The following is a 19,271-nucleotide window of genomic DNA, read 5'->3' as shown; positions in this document are numbered from 1 at the left end:
TGCTTGGATGACATCACCGTATGCAAATCCATCTGCTGCAGGCCTTCCCCCAGGAATGCTTGCACTAGTTGTTGCATTTGGTTTGTTGTTTGGGGGTGCTTCATTATTAGGCAGCCTTCTGCCCTCCCATGTTCATCTGAAAATTTGTGTTCTCCCTGCAGTTGTTGTCCCCAGATGAGAGTTCCCTTGTGCTGCCTCAGTTGAATCTCCTTTACTTGACAGAGATGTGCCTGAGCAGCGGCCCTCCCCAGCCCTATCCCAAATCATACTTATTTTGCATAGGAGATACCATGGTCATGAAGATTGTTCTCCCAGGGTGAGGTTCATTCATTGCATTCTGGGTATGCTGACCCCTGTGATTTCCCCAAATGTGGGAAACTCGACTGCATTATTTGTGGTAGTGGGGGACTGTGTTTGTGCTTTCCTCTGGTCAGCTCTGGTAAAAGTCAGATTTATTTGTCTCAGATCTTCCTCTAGCCTTGTTCTTCTTTCGAGAGTTCCCTTGTGCTGCCTCAGTTGGATCTCCTTCACTTGACAGGGGGGTACCCGAGCAGCGACCCTCCCCAGCTCTAGCCCAACTTCTACTTACCTGGCAGGTGAGATACTATGATCATGTAGGTGCTTCTCCCAGGGCAAGGCTCACCCATTGCACTCTGGGTGTGCTGCTCCTGCGATTTCCCCAAATGTGGGAAACTTGACTGCATAATTTGTGTTTCCCCTGGTCGGCTCTCATATAATTCAGATCTCTTTGTCTCAGGTCTCTCTCCAGCCTAGTTTGCTGTCTGTTTCAACTTCTCTTTTCTTGAGCCGCTCCCTTCTATGCCCTTGCGCACTATCCTGACTTCTCCCGTCTGCTTACTTTGTGCCTTCCAATGCACAATGCAAACAACAGGTAGTGCTGCAGGGCCCACACCCTTTTACTTGCCGTTCAGAGCAGCTCTGGAGCTGTTACAGTGCCCAGCTGCTGCAAGAAATCAGCTTGAATGCTTCAGGGGCTGGGGCATAGCCAACATGAGCCCCACACCGAAGGAGGGTGGAGGTGTTTAATGCGAACTAGGGGTCATCCAAGCGCCGCAAAAGGCCGCCATGCCCTGCACGCCCCTTTTCTCTTTTCATATGCAGATGAGGGTTGAAGCCAACTTTGACCCACTGCTTGGATGACATCACCGTATGCAAATCCGTCTTCTGCAGAACTTCCCCCAGGAATGCTTGCACTAGTTGTTGCATTTGGTTTGTTGTTTGGGGGTGCTTCAGTATTAGGCAGCCTTCTGCCCTCCCATGTTCATCTGAAAATATGTGTTCTCCCTGCAGTTGTTGTCCCCAGATGAGAGTTCCCTTGTGCTGCCTCAGTTGAATCTCCTTTACTTGACAGAGATGTGCCTGAGCAGCGGCCCTCCCCAGCCCTATCCAAAATCATACTTATTTTGCATAGGCGATACCATGGTCATGAAGATTGTTCTCCCAGGGTGAGGTTCATTCATTGCATTCTGGGTATGCTGACCCCTGTGATTTCCCCAAATGTGGGAAACTCGACTGCATTATTTGTGGTAGTGGGGGACTGTGTTTGTGCTTTCCTCTGGACAGCTCTGGTAAAAGTCAGATTTATTTGTCTCAGATCTTCCTCTAGCCTTGTTCTTCTTTCGAGAGTTCCCTTGTGCTGCCTCAGTTGGATCTCTTTCACTTGACAGGGGGGTGCCAGAGCAGCGACCCTCCTCAGCTCTAGCCCAACTCCTACTTACCTGCCAGGTGAGATACTTTGATCATGAAGGTGCTTCTCCCAGGGCAAGGCTCACCCATTGCACTCTGGGTGTGGTGCCCCTGCGATTTCCCCAAATGTGGGAAGCTTGACTGCATAATTTGTGTTTCCCCTGGTCAGCTCTCGTATAATTCAGATCTCTTTGTCTCAGGTCTCTCTCCAGCCTAGTTTGCTGTCTGTTTCCACTTCTTTTTTCATGAGCCCCTCCCTTTTATACCCTTGTGCACTATCCTGACTTCTCCTCCTGTCTGCTTACTTTGTGCCTTCCAATGCACAATGCAAACTACAGGTAGTGCTGCAGGGCCCACACCCTTTTACTTGCCGTACAGAGCAGCTCTGGAGCTGTTACAGTGCCCAGCTGCTGCAAGAAATCAGCTTGAATGCTTCAGGGGCTGGGGCATAGCCAACATGAGCCCCACACCGAAGGAGGGTGGAGGTGTTTAATGTGAACTAGGGGTCATCCAAGCGCCGCAAAAGGCCGCCATGCCCTGCACGCCCCTTTTCTCTTTTCATATGCAGACGAGGGTTGAAGCCAACTTTGACCCACTGCTTGGATGACATCACCGTATGCAAATCCATCTGCTGCAGGCCTTCCCCCAGGAATGCTTGCACTAGTTGTTGCATTTGGTTTGTTGTTTGGGGGTGCTTCAGTATTAAGCAGCCTTCTGCCCTCCCATGTTCATCTGAAAATATGTGTTCTCCCTGCAGTTGTTGTCCCCAGATGAGAGTTCCCTTGTGCTGCCTCAGTTGAATCTCCTTTACTTGACAGAGATGTGCCTGAGCAGCGGCCCTCCCCAGCCCTATCCCAAATCATACTTATTTTGCATAGGAGATACCATGGTCATGAAGATTGTTCTCCCAGGGTGAGGTTCATTCATTGTATTCTGGGTATGCTGACCCCTGTGATTTCCCCAAATGTGGGAAACTCGACTGCATTATTTGTGGTAGTGGGGGACTGTGTTTGTGCTTTCCTCTGGTCAGCTCTGGTAAAAGTCAGATTTATTTGTCTCAGATCTTCCTCTAGCCTTGTTCTTCTTTCGAGAGTTCCCTTGTGCTGCCTCAGTTGGATCTCTTTCACTTGACAGGGGGGTGCCCGAGCAGCGACCCTCCCCAGCTCTAGCCCAACTCCTACTTACCTGCCAGGTGAGATACTATGATCATGAAGGTGCTTCTCCCAGGGCAAGGCTCACCCATTGCACTCTGATTTCCCCAAATGTGGGAAGCTTGACTGCATAATTTGTGTTTCCCCTGGTCGGCTCTCGTATAATTCAGATCTCTTTGTCTCAGGTCTCTCTCCAGCCTAATTTGCTGTCTGTTTCCACTTCTTTTTTCATGAGCCCCTCCCTTTTATACCCTTGTGCACTATCCTGACTTCTCCTCCTGTCTGCTTTCTTTGTGCCTTCCAATGCACAATGCAAACTACAGGTAGTGCTGCAGGGCCCACACCCTTTTACTTGCCGTACAGAGCAGCTCTGGAGCTGTTACAGTGCCCAGCTGCTGCAAGAAATCAGCTTGAATGCTTCAGGGGCTGGGGCATAGCCAACATGAGCCCCACACCGAAGGAGGGTGGAGGTGTTTAATGCGAACTAGGGGTCATCCAAGCGTCGCAAAAGGCCGCCATGCCCTGCACGCCCCTTTTCTCTTTTCATATGCAGACGAGGGTTGAAGCCAACTTTGACCCACTGCTTGGATGACATCACCGTATGCAAATCCATCTGCTGCAGGCCTTCCCCCAGGAATGCTTGCACTAGTTGTTGCATTTGGTTTGTTGTTTGGGGGTGCTTCAGTATTAGGCAGCCTTCTGCCCTCCCATGTTCATCTGAAAATATGTGTTCTCCCTGCAGTTGTTGTCCCCAGATGAGAGTTCCCTTGTGCTGCCTCAGTTGAATCTCCTTTACTTGACAGAGATGTGCATGAGCAGCGGCCCTCCCCAGCCCTATCCCAAATCATACTTATTTTGCATAGGAGATACCATGGTCATGAAGATTACTCTCCCAGGGTGAGGTTCATTCATTGCATTCTGGGTATGCTGACCCCTGTGATTTCCCCAAATGTGGGAAACGCGACTGCTTTATTTGTTGGTAGTGGGGGGACTGTGTTTGTGCTTTCTTCTGGTCAGCTCTGGTAAAAGTCAGATTTCTTTGTCTCAGATCTTCCTCTAGCCTTGTTCTTCTTTCGAGAGTTCCTTTGTGCTGCCTCAGTTGGATCTCCTTCACTTGACAGGGGAGTGCCCGAGCAGCGACCCTCCCCAGCTCTTGCCCAACTCCTACTTACCTGCCAGGTGAGATACTATGATCATGAAGGTGCTTCTCCCAGGGCAAGGCTCACCCATTGCACTCTGGGTGTGCTGCCCCTGCGATTTCCCCAAATGTGGGAAACTTGACTGCATAATTTGTGTTTCCCCTGGTCGGCTCTCGTATAATTCAGATCTCTTTGTCTCAGGTCTCTCTCCAGCCTAGTTTGCTGTCTGTTTCCACTTCTCTTTTCTTGAGCCGCTCCCTTCTATGCCCTTGCGCACTATCCTGACTTCTCCCGTCTGCTTACTTTGTGCCTTCCTACGCACAATGCGAACTACAGGTAGTGCTGCAGGGCCCACACCCTTTTAGTTGCCTTACAGAGCAGCTCTGGAGCTGTTACAGTGCCCAGCTGCTGCAAGAAATCAGCTTGAATGCTTCAGGGGCTGGGGCATAGCCAACATGAGCCCCACACCGAAGGAGGGTGGAGGTGTTTAATGCGAACTAGGGGTCATCCAAGCGCCGCAAAAGGCCGCCATGCCCTGCATAACCCTTTTCTCTTTTCATATGCAGATGAGGGTTCCAGCCAACTTTGGCCCACTGCTTGGATGACATCACCGTATGCAAATCCGTCTTCTGCAGACCTTCACCCAGGAATGCTTTTACTAGTTGTTGCATTTGGTTTGTTGTTTGGGGGTGCTTCAGTATAAGGCAGCCTTCTGTCCTCCCATGTTCATCTGAAAATATGTGTTCTCCCTACAGTTGTTGTCCCCAGATGAGAGTTCCCTTGTGCTGCCTCAGTTGAATCTCCTTTACTTGACAGAGATGTGCCTGAGCAGCGGCCCTCCCCAGCCCTATCCCAAATCATACTTATTTTGCATAGGAGATACCATGGTCATGAAGATTGTTCTCCCAGGGTGAGGTTCATTCATTGCATTCTGGGTATGCTGACCCCTGTGATTTCCCCAAATTTGGGAAACTCGACTGCATTATTTGTGGTAGTGGGGGACTGTGTTTGTGCTTTCCTCTGGTCAGCTCTGGTAAAAGTCAGATTTCTTTGTCTCAGATCTTCCTCTAGCCTTGTTCTTCTTTCGAGAGTTTCCTTGTGCTGCCTCAGTTGGATCTCCTTCACTTGACAGGGGGGTGCCCGAGCAGCGACCCTCCCAAGCTCTAGCCCAACTCCTACTTACCTGCCAGGTGAGATACTATAATCAGGAAGGTGCTTCTCCCAGGGCAAGGCTCACCCATTGCACTCTGGGTGTGCTGCTCCTGCGATTTCCCCAAATGTGGGAAACTTGACTGCATAATTTGTGTTTCCCCTGGTCGGCTCTCGTATAATTCAGATCTCTTTGTCTCAGGTCTCTCTCCAGCCTAGTTTGCTGTCTGTTTCAACTTCTCTTTTCTTGAGCCGCTCCCTTCTATGCCCTTGCGCACTATCCTGACTTCTCCCGTCTGCTTACTTTGTGCCTTCCAATGCACAATGCAAACTACAGGTAGTGCTGCAGGGCCCACACCCTTTTACTTGCCGTTCAGAGCAGCTCTGGAGCTGTTACAGTGCCCAGCTGCTGCAATAAATCAGCTTGAATGCTTCAGGGGATGGGGCATGGCCAACATGAGCCCCACACCAAAGGAGGGTGGGGGTGTTTAATGCGAACTAGGGGTCATCCAAGCACCGCAAAAGGCCGCCATGCCCTGCACGCCCCTTTTCTCTTTTCATATGCAGATGAGGGTTGAAGCCAACTTTGACCCACTGCTTGGATGACATCACCGTATGCAAATCCGTCTTCTGCAGAACTTACCCCAGGAATGCTTGCACTAGTTGTTGCATTTGGTTTGTTGTTTGGGGGTGCTTCAGTATTAGGCAGCCTTCTGCCCTCCCATGTTCATCTGAAAATATGTGTTCTCCCTGCAGTTGTTGTCCCCAGATGAGAGTTCCCTTGTGCTGCCTCAGTTGAATCTCCTTTATTTGACAGAGATGTGCATGAGCAGCGGCCCTCCCCAGCCCTATCCCAAATCATACTTATTTTGCATAGGAGATACCATGGTCATGAAGATTACTCTCCCAGGGTGAGGTTCATTCATTGCATTCTGGGTATGCTGACCCCTGTGATTTCCCCAAATGTGGGAAACGCGACTGCTTTATTTGTTGGTAGTGGGGGACTGTGTTTGTGTTTTCCTCTGGTCAGCTCTGGTAAAAGTCAAATTTCTTTGTCTCAGATCTTCCTCTAGCCTTGTTCTTCTTTCGAGAGTTTCCTTGTGCTGCCTCAGTTGGATCTCCTTCACTTGACAGGGGGGTGCCCGAGCAGCGACCCTCCCCAGCTCTAGCCCAACTCCTACTTACCTGCCAGGTGAGATACTATGATCATGAAGGTGCTTCTCCCAGGGCAAGGCTCACCCATTGCACTCTGGGTGTGCTGCCCCTGCGATTTCCCCAAATGTGGGAAACTTGACTGCATAATTTGTGTTTCCCCTGGTCAGGTCTCGTATAATTCAGATCTCTTTGTCTCAGGTCTCTCTCCAGCCTAGTTTGCTGTCTGTTTCAACTTCTCTTTTCTTGAGCCGCTCCCTTTTATACCCTTGTGCACTATCCTGACTTCTCCTCCTGTCTGCTTACTTTGTGCCTTCCAATGCGCAATGCAAACTACAGGTAGTGCTGCAGGGCCCACACCCTTTTACTTGCCTAACAGAACAGCTCTGGAGCTGTTACAGTGCCAAGCTGCTGCAAGAAATCAGCTTGAATGCTTCAGGGGATGGGGCATGGCCAACATGAGCCCCACACCGAAGGAGGGTGGGGGTGTTTAATGCGAACTAAGGGTCATCCAAGCGCCGCAAAAGGCCGCCATGCCCTGCATACCCCTTTTCTCTTTTCATATGCAGATGAGGGTTCCAGCCAACTTTGGCCCACTGCTTGGATGACATCACCGTATGCAATTCCGTCTTCTGCAGAACTTCCCCCAGGAATGCTTGTACTAGTTGTTGCATTTGGTTTGTTGTTTGGGGGTGCTTCAGTATTAGGCAGCCTTCTGCCCTCCCATGTTCATCTGAAAATATGTGTTCTCCCTGCAGTTGTTGTCCCCAGATGAGAGTTTCCTTGTGCTGCCTCAGTTGAATCTCCTTTACTTGACAGAGATGTGCATGAGCAGCGGCCCTCCCCAGCCCTATCCCAAATCATACTTATTTTGCATAGGAGATACCATGGTCATGAAGATTGTTCTCCCAGGGTGAGGTTCATTCATTGCATTTTGGGTATGCTGACCCCTGTGATTTCCCCAAATGTGGGAAACTCGACTGCATTATTTGTGGTAGTGGGGGACTGTGTTTGTGCTTTCCTCTGGTCAGCTCTGGAAAAAGTCAGATTTCTTTGTCTCAGATCTTCCTCTAGCCTTGTTCTTCTTTCGAGAGTTCCCTTGTGCTGCCTCAGTTGGATCTCTTTCACTTGACAGGGGGGTGCCCGAACAGCGACTTTCCCCAGCTCTAGCCCAACTCCTACTTACCTGCCAGGTGAGATACTATGATCATGAAGGTGCTTCTCCCAGGGCAAGGCTCACCCATTGCACTCTGGGTGTGCTGCCCCTGCGATTTCCCCAAATGTGGGAAACTTGACTGCATAATTTGTGTTTCCCCTGGTCGGCTCTCGTATAATTCAGATCTCTTTGTCTCAGGTCTCTCTCCAGCCTAGTTTGCTGTCTGTTTCCACTTCTCTTTTCTTCAGCCGCTCCCTTCTATACCCTTGTGCACTATCCTGACTTCTCCTCCCATCTGCTTACTTTGTGCCTTCCAATGCACAATGCAAACTACAGGTAGTGCTGCAGGGCCCACACCCTTTTACTTGCCTTACAGAGCAGCTCTGGAGCTGTTACAGTGCCCAGCTGCTGCAAGAAATCAGCTTGAATGCTTCAGGGGATGGGGCATGGCCAACATGAGCCCCACACCAAAGGAGGGTGGAGGTGTTTAATGCGAACTAGGGGTCATCCAAGCACCGCAAAAGGCCGCCATGCCCTGCACGCCCCTTTTCTCTTTTCATATGCAGATGAGGGTTGAAGCCAACTTTGACCCACTGCTTGGATGACATCACCGTATGCAAATCCGTCTTCTGCAGAACTTCCCCCAGGAATGCTTGCACTAGTTGTTGCATTTGGTTTGTTGTTTGGGGGTGCTTCAGTATTAGGCAGCCTTCTGCCCTCCCATGTTCATCTGAAAATATGTGTTCTCCCTGCAGTTGTTGTCCCAAGATGAGAGTTCCCTTGTGCTGCCTCAGTTGAATCTCCTTTACTTGACAGAGATGTGCATGAGCAGCGGCCCTCCCCAGCCCTATTCCAAATCATACTTATTTTGCATAGGAGATACCATGGTCATGAAGATTTTTCTCCCAGGGTGAGGTTCATTCATTGCATTTTGGGTATGCTGACCCCTGTGATTTCCCCAAATGTGGGAAACTTGACTGCATTATTTGTGGTAGTGGGAGACTGTGTTTGTGCTTTCCTCTGGTCAGCTCTGGTAAAAGTCAGATTTCTTTGTCTCAGATTTTCCTTTAGCCTTGTTCTTCTTTCGAGAGTTCCCTTGTGCTGCCTCAGTTGGATCTCCTTCACTTTACAGGGGGGTACCCGAGCAGCGACCCTCCCCAGCTCTAGCCCAACTCCTACTTACCTGCCAGGTGAGATACTATGATCATGAAGGTGCTTCTCCCAGGGCAAGGCTCACCCATTGTACTCTGGGTGTGCTGCTCCTGCAATTTCCCCAAATGTGGGAAACTTGACTGCATAATTTGTGTTTCCCCTGGTCGGCTCTCGTATAATTCAGATCTCTTTGTCTCAGGTCTCTCTCCAGCCTAGTTTGCTGTCTGTTTCCACTTCTCTTTTCTTCAGCCGCTCCCTTCTATACCCTTGTGCACTATCCTGACTTCTCCTCCCGTCTGCTTACTTTGTGCCTTCTAATGCACAATGCAAACTACAGGTAGTGCTGCAGGGCCCACACCCTTTTACTTGCCTTACAGAGCAGCTCTGGAGCTGTTACAGTGCCCAGCTGCTGCAAGAAATCAGCTTGAATGCTTCAGGGGATGGGGCATGGCCAACATGAGCCCCACACCAAAGGAGGGTGGAGGTGTTTAATGCGAACTACGGGTCATCCAAGCACCGCAAAAGGCCGCCATGCCCTGCACGCCCCTTTTCTCTTTTCATATGCAGATGAGGGTTGAAGCCAACTTTGACCCACTGCTCGGATGACATCACCGTATGCAAATCCGTCTTCTGCAGAACTTCCCCCAGGAATGCTTGCACTAGTTGTTGCATTTGGTTTGTTGTTTGGGGGTGCTTCAGTATTAGGCAGCCTTCTGCCCTCCCATGTTCATCTGAAAATATGTGTTCTCCCTGCAGTTGTTGACCCAAGATGAGAGTTCCCTTGTGCTGCCTCAGTTGAATCTCCTTTACTTGACAGAGATGTGCATGAGCAGCGGCCCTCCCCAGCCCTATTCCAAATCATGCTTATTTTGCATAGGAGATACCATGGTCATGAAGATTTTTCTCCCAGGGTGAGGTTCATTCATTGCATTTTGGGTATGCTGACCCCTGTGATTTCCCCAAATGTGGGAAACTTGACTGCATTATTTGTGGTAGTGGGAGACTGTGTTTGTGCTTTCCTCTGGTCAGCTCTGGTAAAAGTCAGATTTCTTTGTCTCACATTTTCCTTTAGCCTTGTTCTTCTTTCGAGAGTTCCCTTGTGCTGCCTCAGTTGGATCTCCTTCACTTTACAGGGGGGTACCCGAGCAGCGACCCTCCCCAGCTCTAGCCCAACTCCTACTTACCTGCCAGGTGAGATACTATGATCATGAAGGTGCTTCTCCCTGGGCAAGGCTCACCCATTGTACTCTGGGTGTGCTGCTCCTGCAATTTCCCCAAATGTGGGAAACTTGACTGCATAATTTGTGTTTCCCCTGGTCGGCTCTCGTATAATTCAGATCTCTCTGTCTCAGGTCTCTCTCCAGCCTAGTTTGCTGTCTGTTTCCACTTCTCTTTTCTTCAGCCGCTCCCTTCTATACCCTTGTGCACTATCCTGACTTCTCCTCCTGTCTGCTTACTTTGTGCCTTCCAATGCACAATGCAAACTACAGGTAGTGCTGCAGGGCCCACACCCTTTTACTTGCCTTACAGAGCAGCTCTGGAGCTGTTACAGTGCCCAGCTGCTGCAAGAAATCAGCTTGAATGCTTCAGGGGCTGGGGCATAGCCAACATGAGCCCCACACCGAAGGAGGGTGGAGGTGTTTAATGCAAACTAGGGGTCAGACAAGCGCCGCAAAAGGCCACCATGCCCTGCACGCCCCTTTTCTGTTTTCATATGCAGACGAGGGTTGAAGCCAACTTTGACCCACTGCTTGGATGACATCACCATATGCAAATCCATCTGCGGCAGGCCTTCCCCCAGGAATGCTTGCACTAGTTGTTGCATTTGGTTTGTTGTTTGGGGGTGCTTCAGTATTAGGCAGCCTTCTGCCCTCCCATGTTCATCTGAAAATATGTGTTCTCCCTGCAGTTGTTGTCCCCAGATGAGAGTTCCCTTGTGCTGCCTCAGTTGAATCTCCTTAACTTGACAGAGATGTGCCTGAGCAGCGGCCCACCCCAGCTCTATCCCAAATCATACTTATTTTGCATAGGAGATACCATGGTCATGAAGATTATTCTCCCAGGGTGAGGTACATTCATTGCATTCTGGGTATGCTGACCCCTGTGATTTCCCCAAATGTGGGAAACTCGACTGCTTTATTTGTGGTAGTGGGGGACTGTGTTTGTGTTTTCCTCTGGTCAGCTCTGGTAAAAGTCAGATTTCTTTGTTTCAGATCTTCCTCTAGCCTTGTTCTTCTTTTGAGAGTTCCCTTGTGCTGCCTCAGTTGGATCTCCTTCACTTGACAGGGGGGTGCCCGAGCAGAGACCCTCCCCAGCTCTAGCCCAACTCCTACTTACCTGCCAGGTGAGATACTATGATCATGATGGTGCTTCTCCCAGGGCAAGGCTCACCCATTGCACTCTGGGTGTGCTGCCCCTGCGATTTCCCCAAATGTGGGAAACTTGACTGCATAATTTGTGTTTCCCCTGGTCGGCTCTCGTATAATTCAGATCTCTTTGTCTCAGGTCTCTCTCCAGCCTAGTTTGCTGTCTGTTTCCACTTCTCTTTTCTTCAGCCGCTCCCTTCTATACCCTTGTGCACTATCCTGACTTCTCCTCCCGTCTGCTTACTTTGTGCCTTCCAATGCACAATGCAAACTACAGGTAGTGCTGCAGGGCCCACACCCTTTTACTTGCCTTACAGAGCAGCTCTGGAGCTGTTACAGTGCCCAGCTGCTGCAAGAAATCTGCTTGAATGCTTCAGGGGATGGGGCATGGCCAACATGAGCCCCACACCAAAGGAGGGTGGAGGTGTTTAATGCGAACTAGGGGTCATCCAAGCACCGCAAAAGGCCGCCATGCCCTGCACGCCCCTTTTCTCTTTTCATATGCAGATGAGGGTTGAAGCCAACTTTGACCCACTGCTTGGATGACATCACCGTATGCAAATCCGTCTTCTGCAGAACTTCCCCCAGGAATGCTTGCACTAGTTGTTGCATTTGGTTTGTTGTTTGGGGGTGCTTCAGTATTAGGCAGCCTTCTGCCCTCCCATGTTCATCTGAAAATATGTGTTCTCCCTGCAGTTGTTGTCCCCAGATGAGAGTTCCCTTGTGCTGCCTCAGTTGAATCTCCTTTACTTGACAGAGATGTGCATGAGCAGCGGCCCTCCCCAGCCCTATTCCAAATCATACTTATTTTGCATAGGAGATACCATGGTCATGAAGATTGTTCTCCCAGGGTGAGGTTCATTCATTGCATTTTGGGTATGCTGACCCCTGTGATTTCCCCAAATGTGGGAAACTTGACTGCATTATTTGTGGTAGTGGGGGACTGTGTTTGTGCTTTCCTCTGGTCAGCTCTGGTAAAAGTCAGATTTCTTTGTCTCAGATTTTCCTCTAGCCTTGTTCTTCTTTCGAGAGTTCCCTTGTGCTGCCTCAGTTGGATCTCCTTCACTTTACAGGGGGGTACCCGAGCAGCGACCCTCCCCAGCTCTAGCCCAACTCCTACTTACCTGCCAGGTGAGATACTATGATCATGAAGGTGCTTCTCCCAGGGCAAGGCTCACCCATTGCTCTGGGTGTGCTGCTCCTGCGATTTCCCCAAATGTGGGAAACTTGACTGCATAATTTGTGTTTCCCCTGGTCGGCTCTCGTATAATTCAGATCTCTTTGTCTCAGGTCTCTCTCCAGCCTAGTTTGCTGTCTGTTTCCACTTCTCTTTTCTTGAGCCGCTCCCTTCTATGCCCTTGCGCACTATCCTGACTTCTCCTCCTGTCTGCTTACTTTGTGCCTTCCAACGCACAATGCGAACTACAGGTAGTGCTGCAGGGCCCACACCCTTTTACTTGCCTTACAGAGCAGCTCTGGAGCTGTTACAGTGCCCAGCTGCTGCAAGAAATCAGCTTGAATGCTTCAGGGGCTGGGGCATAGCCAACATGAGCCCCACACCAAAGGAGGGTGGAGGTGTTTAATGCAAACTAGGGGTCAGCCAAGCGCCGCAAAAGGCCACCATGCCCTGCACGCCCCTTTTCTCTTTTCATATGCAGACGAGGGTTGAAGCCAACTTTGACCCACTGCTTGGATGACATCACCATATGCAAATCCATCTGCGGCAGGCCTTCCCCCAGGAATGCTTGCACTAGTTGTTGCATTTGGTTTGTTGTTTGGGGGTGCTTCAGTATTAGGCAGCCTTCTGCCCTCCCATGTTCATCTGAAAATATATGTTCTCCCTGCAGTTGTTGTCCCCAGATGAGAGTTCCCTTGTGTTGCCTCAGTTAAATCTCCTTTACTTGACAGAGATGTGCATGAGCAGCGGCCCTCCCCAGCCCTATTCCAAATCATACTTATTTTGCATAGGAGATACCATGGTCATGAAGATTTTTCTCCCAGGGTGAGGTTTATTCATTGCATTTTGGGTATGCTGACCCCTGTGATTTCCCCAAATGTGGGAAACTTGACTGCATTATTTGTGGTAGTGGGAGGCTGTGTTTGTGATTTCTTCTGGTCAGCTCTGGTAAAAGTCAGATTTCTTTGTCTCAGATTTTCCTTTAGCCTTGTTCTTCTTTCGAGAGTTCCCTTGTGCTGCCTCAGTTGGATCTCCTTCACTTTACAGGGGGGTACCCGAGCAGCGACCCTCCCCAGCTCTAGCCCAACTCCTACTTACCTGCCAGGTGAGATACTATGATCATGAAGGTGCTTCTCCCAGGGCAAGGCTCACCCATTGTACTCTGGGTGTGCTGCTCCTGCGATTTCCCCAAATGTGGGAAACTTGACTGCATAATTTGTGTTTCCCCTGGTCGGCTCTCGTATAATTCAGATCTCTTTGTCTCAGGTCTCTCTCCAGCCTAGTTTGCTGTCTGTTTCCACTTCTCTTTTCTTCAGCCGCTCCCTTCTATACCCTTGTGCACTATCCTGACTTCTCCTCCCGTCTGCTTACTTTGTGCCTTCCAATGCACAATGCAAACTACAGGTAGTGCTGCAGGGCCCACACCCTTTTACTTGCCTTACAGAGCAGCTCTGGAGCTGTTACAGTGGCCAGCTGCTGCAAGAAATCAGCTTGAATGCTTCAGGGGCTGGGGCATAGCCAACATGAGCCCCACACCGAAGGAGGGTGGAGGTGTTTAATGCAAACTAGGGGTCAGTCAAGCGCCGCAAAAGGCCACCATGCCCTGCACGCCCCTTTTCTGTTTTCATATGCAGACGAGGGTTGAAGCCACCTTTGACCAACTGCTTGGATGACATCACCACAAATCCATCTGCGGCAGGCCTTCCCCCAGGAATGCTTGCACTAGTTGTTGCATTTGGTTTGTTGTTTGGGGGTGCTTCAGTATTAGGCAGCCTTCTGCTCCACCCTCCTTTGGTGTGGGGCTCATGTTGGCCATGTCCCATCCCCTGAAGCATTCAAGCAGATTTCTTGCAGCAGCTGGGCACTGTAACAGCTCCAGAGACGCTCTGTAAGGCAAGTAAAAGGGTGTGGGCCCTGCAGCACTACCTGTAGTTTGCATTGTGCATTGGAAGGCACAAAGTAAGCAGACGGGAGGAGAAGTCAGGATAGTGCACAAGGGTATAGAAGGGAGCGGCTGAAGAAAAGAGAAGTGGAAACAGACAGCAAACTAGGCTGGAGAGAGATCTGAGACAAAGAGATCTGAATTATACGAGAGCCGACCAGGGGAAACACAAATTATGCAGTCAAGTTTCCCACATTTGGGGAAATCGCAGGGGCAGCACACCCAGAGTGCAATGGGTGAGCCTTGCCCTGGGAGAAGCACCTTCATGATCATAGTATCTCACCTGGCAGGTAAGTAGGAGTTGGGCTAGAGCTGGGGAGGGTCGCTGCTCGGGCACCCCCCTGTTAAGTGAAGGAGATCCAACTGAGGCAGCACAAGGGAACTCTCGAAAGAAGAACAAGGCTAAAGGAAAATCTGAAACAAAGAAATCTGACTTTTACCAGAGCTGACCAGAAGAAATCACAAACACAGCCTCCCACTACCACAAATAATGCAGTCGAGTTTCCCACATTTGGGGAAATCACAGGGGTCAGCATACCCAAAATGCAATGAATGAACCTCACCCTGGGAGAAAAATCTTCATGACCATGGTATCTCCTATGCAAAATAAGTATGATTTGGAATAGGGCTGGGGAGGGCCGCTGCTCATGCACATCTCTGTCAAGTAAAGGAGATTCAACTGAGGCAGCACAAGGGAACTCTCATCTTGGGACAACAACTGCAGGGAGAACATATATTTTCAGATGAACATGGGAGGGCAGAAGGCTGCCTAATACTGAAGCACCCCCAAACAACAAACCAAATGCAACAACTAGTGCAAGCATTCCTGGGGGAAGGCCTGCCGCAGATGGATTTGCATATGGTGATGTCATCCAAGCAGTTGGTCAAAGTTGGCTTCAACCCTCGTCTGCATATGAAAAGAGAAAAGGGGCGTGCAGGGCATGGTGGCCTTTTGCGGCGCTTGGCTGACCCCTAGTTTGCATTAAACACCTCCACCCTCCTTTGGTGTGGGGCTCATGTTGGCTATGCCCCAGCCCCTGAAGCATTCAAGCTGAATTCTTGCAGCAGCTGGGCACTGTAACAGCTCCAGAGCTGCTCTGTAAGGCAAGTAAAAGGGTGTGGGCCCTGCAGCACTACCTGTAGTTCGCAGATGGATTTGCCGCCATAGAATGCGCCTGCTGAATCGTGTTACAGATCCAGAGAGCAATAGTCTGCTTTGAAGCAGGGGTGCCAATCTTGTTGGCTGCATACAGGACAAACAGTGCTTCTGTTTTTCTGACTCTAGCCGTTCTGGCCACGTAAATTTTCAAAGCCCTGACCACATCAAGGGACTCGGAATCCTCCAAGTCACGCGTAGCCACAGGCATCACAATAGGTTGGTTCATATGAAAGGATGATTCCACTTTTAGCAGGAATTGAGGACGGGTCTGCAATTCCGCTGCCACCGCGCTACAACCCCGGCCGACGCAATTGCCGGTCTGAGTAAGGTACCAGAATGTGTGTAAATGGACTTTAGGGTAACCTCCTGCTTGCGGTCAGCAGGGTCCCTGATGGTAGCCGTATCCTGGGATGGCAGCGCTACCTTTTTGGATAAGCGTGTCAATGCTTTATCCACCCTAGGGGAGGATTCCCACCGTATCCTGTCCATTGGCGGGAAAGGATACGCCATAAGAATCCTTTTGGGAATCTGCAGCTTTTTGTCTGGAGATTCCCAAGCTTTTTCACATAATTCGTTCAACTCATGTGAGGGGGGAAAGGTTATCTCAGGTTTCTTTCCCTTATACATGTGTACCCTCGTGTCAGGGACAGGGGACTCTGTGATGTGCAAAACATCTTTTAGTGCAATAATCATATATCGAATACATTTAGCCAATTTTGGCTGTAACTTTGCATCATCGTAGTCGACACTGGAGTCAGAATCCGTGTCGGTATCTGTGTCAACTATTTGGGATAGTGGGCGCTTTTGAGACCCCGAAGGTCCCTGCGACATAGGGACAGGCATGGGTTGACTCCCTGACTGTTCCCTAGCTTCAGCTTTGTCTAATCTCTTGTGTAATAAGTTTACATTAGCACTTAAAACATTCCACATATCCATCCAGTCAGGTGTCGGCGTTGTCGATGGAGACACCACATTAATTTGCTCCTGCTCCTCTCTAGGAGAGCCTTCTACCTCAGACATGTCGACACACGTGTACCGACACACCATACACTCAGGGAATCCTCTTATCTGAGGACAGTTCCCCAACAAGGCCCTTTGGAGAGACAGAGAGAGAGAGTATGCCAGCACACACCCCAGCGCTATATGACCCAGGAAAAAAACACAATAATTTTATGTTTACCCAGTAGCGCTGTATTTCCATATATATATGCGCCTAATTATGTGCCCCCCTCTTCTTTAAGACCCTCTTTCTACCGTGGTATAAGCAGGGGAGAGTCCGTGGAGCTTCCCCTCAGCGGTGCTGTGGAGAAAATGGCGCTGGTGAGTGCTGAGGGAGAAGCCCCACCCCCTCTGCGACGGGCTTCTGTCCCGCTCAAATATAGTAAAAAAAAGGCGGGGGCTCTTATATATATATACAGTGCCTAGCTGCATATATATTTATTTTGCCAAAGAGAGGTCTATATTGCTGCCCAGGGCGTCCCCCCTGCGCCCTTCACCCTTACACTGACTGCCGTGTGAGAGGTGTATGGGAGCAATGGAGCACAGCTTTACTGCTGTGCGTTACCTCAGTGAAGATCATGAAGTCTTCCGCCGCCTCTGAAGTCTTCTTTTCTTCTCATACTCACCCGGCTTCTATCTTCCGGCTCTGCGAGGGGGACGGCGGCGCGGCGCTGGGACGGACGGCGAGGGTGAGACCTGCGTACCGATACCTCTGGAGCTAATGCTGTACAGTAGCCTAAGAAGCAGAGCCTATCAACTCACAGAAGTAGGTGTGCGTCTCTCCCCTCCGCCCCTCGATGCAGGGAGTCTGTTGCCAGCAGGCTCCCTGAAAATAAAAAAATCTAACAAATATACTTTCTGTCAGGAAACTCAGGAGAGCTCCCTGAAAAGCACCAAGTCTCCTCTGGGCACAGTAGTAAACTGAGGTCTGGAGGAGGGGCATAGAGGGAGGAGCCAGTGCACACCCAGATCTAAAGTCTTTCTTAAAGTGCCCATGTCTCCTGCGGAGCCCGTCTATCCCCCATGGTCCTTACGGAGTCCCCAGCATCCTCTAGGACGTAAGAGAAAAATTATGCTGGCAGAAAAATCCAATTGAGTGATTAAACAGCTCCAGAGCTGCTCTGTAAGGCAAGTAAAAGGGTGTGGGCCCTGCAGCACTACCTGTAGTTTGCATTGTGCATTGGAAGCCTAGTTTGCTGTCTGTTTCCACTTCTTTTTTCTTGAGCCCCTCCCGTCTATACCCTTGTGCACTATCCTGACTTCTCTTCCCGTCTGCTTACTTTGTGCCTTCCAAAGCACAATGCAAACTACAGGTAGTGCTGCAGGGCCCACACCCTTTTACTTGCCTTACAGAGCAGCTCTTGAGCTGTTACAGTGCCCAGCTGCTGCAAGAAATCAGCGTGAATGCTTCAGGGGCTGGGGCATGGCCAACATGAGCCCCACACCGAAGGAGGGTGGGGGTGTTTAATGCGAACTAGGGGTCTCGCACAATGCGAACTACAGGTAGTGCTGCAGGGCCCACACCCTTTTACTTGCCTTACAGAGCAGCTCTGGAGCTGTTACAGTGCCCAGCTGCTGCAAGAAATGTGAACTAGGGGTCATCCAAGTGCCGCAAAAGGCCGCCATGCCCTGCACGCCCCTTTTCTCTTTTCATATGCAGACGAGGGTTGAAGCCAACTTTGACCCACTGCTTGGATGACATCGCCATATGCAAATCCATCTGCTGCAGGCCTTCCCCCAGGAATGCTTGCACTAGTTGTTGCATTTGGTTTGTTGTTTGGGGGTGCTTCAGTATTAGGCAGCCTTCTGCCCTCCCATGTTCATCTGAAAATATGTGTTCTCCCTGCAGTTGTTGTCCCCAGATGAGAGTTCCCTTGTGCTGCCTCAGTTGAATCTCCTTTACTTGACAGAGATGTGCCTGAGCAGCGGCCCTCCCCAGCCCTATCCCAAATCATACTTATTTTGCATAGGAGATACCATGGTCATGAAGACTGTTCTCCCAGGGAGCGGTTCATTCATTGCATTCTGGGTATGCTGACCCCTGTGATTTCCCCAAATGTGGGAAACTCGACTGCATTATTTAATGCGAACTAGGGGTCATCCAAGCACCGCAAAAGGCCGCCATGCCCTGCATACCCCTTTTCTCTTTTCATAAGCAGACGAGGTTTGAAGCCAACTTTGACCCACTGCTTGGATGACATCACTTGCTGCCTTTCCAATGAAGCAAGTTTAATTTAATAATAGGTGAAAAACCATCCCTACAAAGATGTTAATCAGATACTTGGCTTTGTGGACACTTTTCAGAGCACAAATTTGTTAGCATAAAATAAAGCCAGAAAATGAAGAGCTGTTTAATCACTCAATTGGATTTTTCTGCCAGCATATTTCTTTTTCTCTGCAACCCACTGCTAAATTGTGCTTCCTAGCTGTTTTTATAAAATCACTGAATCAAATCTAACTCTGATTACATCAGAGAAGGCCAGGTACCCTACACCATAACAGGGGGTTTGAAATTTTGACTTGTCTACTTAAAGATCACCAAAATCTGATAACAAGGTCAATTAAGTCTCTGGGTGGGATTGAACCACCAACCTTTTGGTTAATAGCCTTACACACTAACTGATTGCGCCACAGCAACACTTTGCAAAAGTCCATACTGACAAAGGCTAATAAGCATTCATCTAGAACGATTCCTAGAAACATTTTAAAAAGTCAATAATGTGGAGAGTTTTTGTAAGATGTTTCTTCCATCAACCAATGAAGAAACACATTGGTACTTTCCCATGATGAGTGAGTGCTTCAGGATCTTTTGCACTTACATGTGCAGCAGAGTACTGTAATGGAAGTGCTGGGTCCATAACCCAGAGGTAGGCAGATTGAAACTATCCTCTGCTATATGCATTTTTTTTTTGTTAATTAAAGTAATCCAAAACTGGGATTGATATTTTTGCTCTTTTATTTTTACTTAAAGTACAATAACTTTTACCATTTTAATTTGTTTTAATAGTATATTGACAGTATT

The 19,271-nt window shown here is 49.5% G+C and overlaps 24 non-coding genes and 2 pseudogenes across 24 annotated transcripts; 24 read left to right on the top strand and 2 right to left on the bottom strand.

Moving 5' to 3' along the window:
• Nucleotides 1–265: 265 nt before the first annotated feature.
• On the top strand, nucleotides 266–429 carry LOC134993060 (U1 spliceosomal RNA). The gene has a single exon (XR_010196954.1). It is a non-coding gene; the product is annotated as a U1 spliceosomal RNA (small nuclear RNA).
• Nucleotides 430–581: 152 nt separating this feature from the next.
• LOC134993063 (U1 spliceosomal RNA) lies at nucleotides 582–723 on the top strand (annotated as a pseudogene).
• Nucleotides 724–1,415: 692 nt separating this feature from the next.
• On the top strand, nucleotides 1,416–1,579 carry LOC134993052 (U1 spliceosomal RNA). The gene has a single exon (XR_010196946.1). It is a non-coding gene; the product is annotated as a U1 spliceosomal RNA (small nuclear RNA).
• Nucleotides 1,580–1,731: 152 nt separating this feature from the next.
• LOC134993083 (U1 spliceosomal RNA) lies at nucleotides 1,732–1,894 on the top strand. Its single transcript, XR_010196974.1, has one exon. It is a non-coding gene; the product is annotated as a U1 spliceosomal RNA (small nuclear RNA).
• A 674-nt stretch (nucleotides 1,895–2,568) lies between these two features.
• LOC134993087 (U1 spliceosomal RNA) lies at nucleotides 2,569–2,732 on the top strand. The gene has a single exon (XR_010196976.1). It is a non-coding gene; the product is annotated as a U1 spliceosomal RNA (small nuclear RNA).
• A 972-nt stretch (nucleotides 2,733–3,704) lies between these two features.
• LOC134993065 (U1 spliceosomal RNA) lies at nucleotides 3,705–3,870 on the top strand. Its single transcript, XR_010196957.1, has one exon. It is a non-coding gene; the product is annotated as a U1 spliceosomal RNA (small nuclear RNA).
• A 152-nt stretch (nucleotides 3,871–4,022) lies between these two features.
• Nucleotides 4,023–4,185, top strand: LOC134993069 (U1 spliceosomal RNA). The gene has a single exon (XR_010196960.1). It is a non-coding gene; the product is annotated as a U1 spliceosomal RNA (small nuclear RNA).
• Nucleotides 4,186–4,856: 671 nt separating this feature from the next.
• Nucleotides 4,857–5,020, top strand: LOC134993084 (U1 spliceosomal RNA). The gene has a single exon (XR_010196975.1). It is a non-coding gene; the product is annotated as a U1 spliceosomal RNA (small nuclear RNA).
• Nucleotides 5,021–5,172: 152 nt separating this feature from the next.
• On the top strand, nucleotides 5,173–5,335 carry LOC134993079 (U1 spliceosomal RNA). Its single transcript, XR_010196970.1, has one exon. It is a non-coding gene; the product is annotated as a U1 spliceosomal RNA (small nuclear RNA).
• A 671-nt stretch (nucleotides 5,336–6,006) lies between these two features.
• Nucleotides 6,007–6,171, top strand: LOC134993074 (U1 spliceosomal RNA). The gene has a single exon (XR_010196965.1). It is a non-coding gene; the product is annotated as a U1 spliceosomal RNA (small nuclear RNA).
• Nucleotides 6,172–6,323: 152 nt separating this feature from the next.
• LOC134993071 (U1 spliceosomal RNA) lies at nucleotides 6,324–6,486 on the top strand. Its single transcript, XR_010196962.1, has one exon. It is a non-coding gene; the product is annotated as a U1 spliceosomal RNA (small nuclear RNA).
• A 674-nt stretch (nucleotides 6,487–7,160) lies between these two features.
• LOC134993048 (U1 spliceosomal RNA) lies at nucleotides 7,161–7,324 on the top strand. The gene has a single exon (XR_010196943.1). It is a non-coding gene; the product is annotated as a U1 spliceosomal RNA (small nuclear RNA).
• A 152-nt stretch (nucleotides 7,325–7,476) lies between these two features.
• LOC134993067 (U1 spliceosomal RNA) lies at nucleotides 7,477–7,639 on the top strand. Its single transcript, XR_010196959.1, has one exon. It is a non-coding gene; the product is annotated as a U1 spliceosomal RNA (small nuclear RNA).
• A 674-nt stretch (nucleotides 7,640–8,313) lies between these two features.
• LOC134993057 (U1 spliceosomal RNA) lies at nucleotides 8,314–8,477 on the top strand. The gene has a single exon (XR_010196951.1). It is a non-coding gene; the product is annotated as a U1 spliceosomal RNA (small nuclear RNA).
• Nucleotides 8,478–8,629: 152 nt separating this feature from the next.
• On the top strand, nucleotides 8,630–8,792 carry LOC134993076 (U1 spliceosomal RNA). The gene has a single exon (XR_010196967.1). It is a non-coding gene; the product is annotated as a U1 spliceosomal RNA (small nuclear RNA).
• Nucleotides 8,793–9,466: 674 nt separating this feature from the next.
• LOC134993061 (U1 spliceosomal RNA) lies at nucleotides 9,467–9,630 on the top strand. The gene has a single exon (XR_010196955.1). It is a non-coding gene; the product is annotated as a U1 spliceosomal RNA (small nuclear RNA).
• Nucleotides 9,631–9,782: 152 nt separating this feature from the next.
• Nucleotides 9,783–9,945, top strand: LOC134993072 (U1 spliceosomal RNA). Its single transcript, XR_010196963.1, has one exon. It is a non-coding gene; the product is annotated as a U1 spliceosomal RNA (small nuclear RNA).
• Nucleotides 9,946–10,619: 674 nt separating this feature from the next.
• Nucleotides 10,620–10,783, top strand: LOC134993056 (U1 spliceosomal RNA). Its single transcript, XR_010196950.1, has one exon. It is a non-coding gene; the product is annotated as a U1 spliceosomal RNA (small nuclear RNA).
• A 152-nt stretch (nucleotides 10,784–10,935) lies between these two features.
• LOC134993077 (U1 spliceosomal RNA) lies at nucleotides 10,936–11,098 on the top strand. The gene has a single exon (XR_010196968.1). It is a non-coding gene; the product is annotated as a U1 spliceosomal RNA (small nuclear RNA).
• Nucleotides 11,099–11,772: 674 nt separating this feature from the next.
• On the top strand, nucleotides 11,773–11,936 carry LOC134993049 (U1 spliceosomal RNA). Its single transcript, XR_010196944.1, has one exon. It is a non-coding gene; the product is annotated as a U1 spliceosomal RNA (small nuclear RNA).
• Nucleotides 11,937–12,088: 152 nt separating this feature from the next.
• LOC134993082 (U1 spliceosomal RNA) lies at nucleotides 12,089–12,249 on the top strand. The gene has a single exon (XR_010196973.1). It is a non-coding gene; the product is annotated as a U1 spliceosomal RNA (small nuclear RNA).
• A 674-nt stretch (nucleotides 12,250–12,923) lies between these two features.
• LOC134993058 (U1 spliceosomal RNA) lies at nucleotides 12,924–13,087 on the top strand. Its single transcript, XR_010196952.1, has one exon. It is a non-coding gene; the product is annotated as a U1 spliceosomal RNA (small nuclear RNA).
• A 152-nt stretch (nucleotides 13,088–13,239) lies between these two features.
• Nucleotides 13,240–13,402, top strand: LOC134993078 (U1 spliceosomal RNA). The gene has a single exon (XR_010196969.1). It is a non-coding gene; the product is annotated as a U1 spliceosomal RNA (small nuclear RNA).
• Nucleotides 13,403–14,226: 824 nt separating this feature from the next.
• LOC134993066 (U1 spliceosomal RNA) lies at nucleotides 14,227–14,389 on the bottom strand. Its single transcript, XR_010196958.1, has one exon. It is a non-coding gene; the product is annotated as a U1 spliceosomal RNA (small nuclear RNA).
• A 152-nt stretch (nucleotides 14,390–14,541) lies between these two features.
• LOC134993059 (U1 spliceosomal RNA) lies at nucleotides 14,542–14,705 on the bottom strand. The gene has a single exon (XR_010196953.1). It is a non-coding gene; the product is annotated as a U1 spliceosomal RNA (small nuclear RNA).
• A 3,497-nt stretch (nucleotides 14,706–18,202) lies between these two features.
• Nucleotides 18,203–18,381, top strand: LOC134993086 (U1 spliceosomal RNA; annotated as a pseudogene).
• The last annotated feature ends 890 nt before the right edge of the window (nucleotides 18,382–19,271 follow it).

Source organism: Pseudophryne corroboree, unplaced genomic scaffold (assembly GCF_028390025.1).
Source record: "Pseudophryne corroboree isolate aPseCor3 unplaced genomic scaffold, aPseCor3.hap2 scaffold_1243, whole genome shotgun sequence".
Taxonomy (NCBI): domain Eukaryota; kingdom Metazoa; phylum Chordata; class Amphibia; order Anura; family Myobatrachidae; genus Pseudophryne; species Pseudophryne corroboree.
The sequence above is the reverse complement of the archived record's forward strand: the minus strand, read 5'-3'. Positions and strand labels throughout refer to the sequence as shown.